Source organism: Nelumbo lutea, chromosome 2 (assembly GCF_056320005.1).
Source record: "Nelumbo lutea isolate HS-2025 chromosome 2, American lotus-T2T, whole genome shotgun sequence".
Taxonomy (NCBI): Eukaryota; Viridiplantae; Streptophyta; class Magnoliopsida; order Proteales; family Nelumbonaceae; genus Nelumbo; species Nelumbo lutea.
The window spans coordinates 1,819,506-1,825,333 of record NC_142685.1 but is presented as its reverse complement, the minus strand read 5'-3'; the positions used below and the strand labels follow the sequence as shown (position 1 = coordinate 1,825,333).

The 5,828-nt window shown below is 35.8% G+C and overlaps 1 pseudogene; it reads left to right on the top strand.

The window, feature by feature from the left end:
• The first annotated feature begins 1,538 nt into the window (after nucleotides 1–1,538).
• Nucleotides 1,539–5,352, top strand: LOC148868039 (purple acid phosphatase 8 pseudogene; annotated as a pseudogene).
• Nucleotides 5,353–5,828: the final 476 nt, after the last annotated feature.

Sequence of the window (5,828 nt, the reverse complement as noted above, 5' to 3'; positions counted from 1 at the left end):
AAACCGATGCTGGAAAATAAAGTAAGAAGTCTTACTTCTTTGCTTCCTCAATTGTATGGACCGCTTCTTTTGCAATTACAATATTATCAATAATTTGCCTTCCTAGAGAGAAGGCATTTTGGTATGGGATGGGCCAATAATTTTTTTGCAAAAGAGGTTTCAGTCTATTTACCATGATTTTGGCAATGAGTTTGTACGACACATTACTTAGCCCAATGGGGCGAAGGCGAAAATCTGAGGGAAACTCTACACGGTTAGATTTAGGAATCAGACATATATGAGTGTTTGATTTATAGAAGAAATCGCCTCTGGATTGGAGAAACAATGCTGGACCAACTTCACAAATATCACTTCCTACTATATATCCCAACACCGTTGAAAGACCGCTATAGGAATACCATATGGTCCCGGTGTTTTATGAGTACCCATACTAAATAAAACATTCTTGATTTCTAAGGCCTCAGGTAGCTTGCACAACAATTCAGTATCTGTTTGTATAAGAACTGTAGGAAGTCCATGAAAATCACGAAGAACAGGATTGGTAGAAGTAAACAACTGCTGAAAATAAGATGTCATAATAATAGATATTTCTATTGCAGAGGAAGTCCAGATATCATCAGAATTTTGCAGCCAATTTATAGAATTTCTCCTTCGACGATTTGAGGCTAAGACATGAAAAGTGGTTTCTTTATTGATGAGAAATAAGCTATTTCTTCAAGGAAAGTGGTTTCTTTATTGATTAGGAATAGTTGTAAAAGATTGTATGCTTGCATTTCAATATTTGTCTACAAGTTTGAAACAGTCTATGCCTTGGGTTCTCTTGCTTTTAGCTATTTTGATTTTTGAATATTGATTAGGAAGAACATTGTAAGCATCCTGAGAACAATCATGGAAGGAAGACGGGCTTGTCCAAGTAACCAACAAGAGGACATAGTATCTGATGACTCATTTCAAAAAATTCTCTGTAATTACTAATAACAGATTGTAATCTAGTATTCAATCCAAATCTGTTTCTGATATAACTATGATGGATAGGTTTTGATTCAAATTAATATTAAAAGATTAAATACTACTATTACATCCATTCAATCTGGAATCAAATGCCAGGTAGAAACTAGAAACCGTACACTAAGAAACAGTTGTTTGAGATTAAAGAAGATGATTCCATCTTGATTTCCTACTTTACTATGCCAATCACAATACAAAATCTATGATATTCAAGAAGATGAGAAATGTCCAAAGACTTACCTATAAGCTCTGATCTACACGTGACTTGAGAGCTCTAAGAAATAGTAGTGATGAGAATAGTGGCATTGAAGCTAAGAGGATAATAAACTTGCTTCAATGGCGGAACTGACATAGAGTTGAGAGAATTGAGAAAAAAACTTCGGTGGCGAGCGGCTTGAAACCCTAACAGTTTTCGACCCTGCCCTTGATTTGGTGACTGGTGGAACAAAGAACAAAAATAAGAAACTTAGGGCTTAATCTTCAATGGTGGAACAGATTTCAAGCTGTGATAGCTCCGGTGGTGGCAAAAAATGAAAGAACTTTGTTCACATCGACTGTTTTGGCTTGCAGTTGCAGAGTTGCAGGTAAGTGGTAAACATGTTCTCTCTCGACCCTCTCCCCTTGACCCTCTCTCGACCCTCCCCTTGACCCTCTCGCGACCCTCTCCTTGACCCAACTGACCCTGACCCATCATGACCCATTGGGTGGTTTTTGAAGCGGGTGGGTTGGGTGGGTCGAAAGGGTTAGGGTCAAGGTTGCCAGCCCTAAGTGTTATTATCTAAAACTCACTATGATATTTTCATTTTATTAAATTTATCATGATTTTTCAAAATTTTAAGAGAGCACCCTGTTAGTGAATTTTATTGTCCAAAATTCACCTTTTGTTAAATTTCTGTTGAATCACTGCTAGTGAGCATTAATAGAAGTGATCCACCTAGGCATTTAAGTATTTTACATGGCCAAACTATTCTTAAAATGGAAAGTCAACCTTATTAAATATTTTTTATGATAAAATTGCCCTTGATTACTCATATATAATAATTATGTACATATATATTTTAAATATGTGGGTTGAGTGAGGCCCAGGCCCGACTCTAAAATTCACAGGTCTAGTGTGGGCCTGGGCTCATGTTAGTGATAATTTTGTTATAAAAATATTTAATAAGTTTGATTGACCATTCAGGGATAATTTGATCATGCAAAAAATTTAAATAATTACGTGAACAATTTCTATTAATGATCACTAACAATGATCTAATGGAAAGCTTAAAGGAAGGTAAGATTTGGGCAATAACTCTCGAAGGTTTTGAAAACTCATGTTGAGTTTAAGAAAAGTGTGAAAAAGTCATAGTGAGTATTAAATAATATCCCTTAGGCCTTAGTTTTATCCGGGAACTTAACTGGCCATTAGCCCTTGGGCTCCACACTTGCTACTTGCTGGTATTGTAGCAGACGTAGGCCAAAACTAAAAGCCTAAAACTATATGTTGGGCTGTGGCCCATCCCTCCCATAAGTCCATAACCCCTTTAGAGTAGGGGTTTAAATGGATTGAATTCGAATTGGATTAAAAAATTTAATATCCAAATTCAATTTAATATTTGATGGATGTTAAAAATTAATATTTGAATTTGAATTTGATTAAGTATTCAAATATTCGATTTGATTCGTATTCGACCAATTAATTATTTTAAGTAATTAATAAATATATAAAATAAATATTTCATTTATATAAAATATATAAATATACAAATTATTTATATACTTTAATTATTATATATATATAAATTATATAAAATACTTATATATAAAAATTAAATAATTGGTCGAATTCAAATATTTATTGAATCGAATCAGGTCATATCTGAATTTGATTGATTAAATATTTAAATTATCCAAATTTGATTCGATTATATCAAATTTAAAAATTGAAATCGAATTTTCAAATACCATTGACACCCCTACTGCAGAGTGGCATCCTAGTCGCCTCAGTAGTTCCAAGTGCTACGGCATATGGATTATGGATAGCCATTTGCCGATCAATATCCAATAAAAGGCATGGAGATTAGAGAAGTCAACCAGTCTTCCTGCTGCGACCTGCGCTAGGCTCTACCTTCGGTTATCGCTCTCCACTCTCCTCCCTTCTGGTTTAACTCTGGAAGTTAATTAGGGCCTCGGCCATGACTGTCCCCCTGCGTGGACCAACCAACAAAATCTAACCCAAAATGTTTGATTATCCAGCAGACCAATTGATTTCAGTACATCCCCTCAAGAGAGAGAGATCATAGCTCACACCACAGATATTGATTCAGGAGGTTAGTATTTCTCGTTCATTCGTCGTCATCCTGTCAACATTTATGTTAATTAGGTTGAGGTTCCAATGGTACTGTACCAAACGGAAAAGAGAGCGATTATCAGATTTCATCATTTCATCCGCTTCAGAATCGTATATTAGGTTGGAAAACGTCCTCTTCGTAGGTGTGTAGGACATTTACTAATACTAAACTTCGATCCTTGGCTTACAACGTTGCACGCGTTAAAAATTAAAAAAAAAAATAAAAATCTTGTTATCAATTTCAAAAAAAAAAAAAAAACACAAGATTATTTTATTGGGCGTTCTTTTTCTGGATCTTGAGAAGGGGAAAGTTAATTAATAGGATTTTGATTCCCATTGATGAAGAATCCTATATATTTTTTTTCAGATTTATGTAGGATCAGTAAAAGTTTATTTTCCTGGCTGGTAAGTGACATCCATCTTTTACATGGAGAAAAATTACCAACGCTGGGATAAAAATGGTTCTTTTAATAATAAATTTTTATGACTAAAGCTATTATTATTTTATTTACATGAAAAAATTGCCAACACTTACTGAAAAACAAATGGGCCTAGATACACATTTTTTCCATTTACTGAAAAACTTTTATTTACTGGTAATACAGAAACTTTTACTGAGAAACTTTTTATTGGCTGATGAACAGCCAATAAAAAAAAAAAAAAGACAAGTACCTGAAAATTTTCTTGATAGATAAAGGGTAGACCAAAAAGCCTACCTTCAATCTTGTAATAGATTCTCCTACCAAGTAGTTCTGGGCAACCATTAATAATTTGAATTCATAAACTCTCATCATAAGTGATATGCGGGAGCGAATTTAATAGTGTTAAATTCGCTTACTTCTTATTCACTTAGTTCCGTGTCAAAACTATCCCCCAAACCAAACGAGGAGAAAGGAGTCTATAAACTTTATTTCCGCTTTTCACCGTCCCGAACTCCCATACTAGCAACAAAATCCCTTTTGAAGTTGGGATACAATTGATCCTTGCGTTGGACCCATTAAGTCAAATTTGTTTTCTTGGTTAATCATCCCTTTACACTCCACTAAAGGGGTTACATTACTTTGTTTATTGACACAGTCCGAACGAGGTATCTTTGATCGTTCCATAGAGCTCCTCTACCCATCCCACAAATGATGATGGGTCACTGAGTATCTTGGTCATTGGAGACTGGGGAAGAAGAGGAGCTAAGTCTGAAGTTTCCATTCAGATGGCAAGGGTGGGAGAGAAAATAAACATTAATTTCGTGATCTCTGTTAGTGATAATTTTTATGACAAAGGCTTGACGGGCGAAAACGATCCTAACTTGGAGGAATCGCTTAGCAAGGTCTATACCGCTAAGAGTTTGCAAAAGCAGTGGTACAGGGTTTTGGAAAACCATGATTATAGAGGTAATGTGAAGGCGCAATTGAGCCCGGTTCTTAGGCAGATAGAAAGCAGATGGCTTTGCTTGAGATCTTATATTGTCAATGCAGAAATTGCCGAAATCTTCTTTGTGGACACAAATCCATTTCTGGGCTTGCACTTTTATGACCCAAAGGATCACATGTACGAGAGGTGTTCTTCCACGAAGGAAGTACATCGCCAACCTTCCCAGGAATGTAGACTCTGCACTGAGTCAGTCGACGGCGACATGGAAGATTGTCGTGGGCTCTCCACTCTATTCCTTAGTTGATCACGCTATAACAATGGGAAGAGAGTGCTGCAAGACTCTTCTACATCTTCTAAGCTCAAACTTAAGGTTGTCAAAAACAGGGGGAAGAGTCTTGTGACTAATAGAGAGAGAGAGAGAACGAATGAGGGAGTCGTTGGAACATGAAGAGTTTAGCCATCGAATGTTTTTTGGGCGACCAGGATCTTCGTTTGGGGGAACGCGTAATAACAACCAAACTCTCGAACGGTTGTTGCCGGCGAACTTACCGGCAAAGAAGAAAAAATATTATGGGACGGTAAATCTAGATTGCAGCGGATCAAAACTTCTAGCTTCCGACTCTTTTCACGAAAGCCGATGAAAATCGTTGGGGAAAACGTTTTTACGTGTTTTTCTATTAAACGTTCGTACCAAACAGTGGTGTCAATATAAAAAAACGTTTGTTGCGCCAAATGCTGATATGACAGTGAAGTGGCAGCATTTTTTCAATAAACGTAAATGTATTTATTATCAGAAATCATATTGATGTTGTGGTCTATCGTATGTCCAAGATCCAAATCCATGATGCTGAAAAGGTAATGTTATTGGAATAATTTTTATCGGTCAAACTACACTCTGAATTTTGGTGAATATACCACTTATATAATACCGATTGGTTGGTTGTTTATAAAATGCTATTTGGCAAGTCTTATTAGAAAGATATTCTAACAGCTCAAATGGTTAAAAGATATATCAAGCTTTTGTAGTCTTGTCTTTAACGATAAAGACTGTTTGGCAAGCAATTCAGTCTATTGAACTTTTAAAAACGCATTTAAAGGCTATATATATCACGGAAAAATG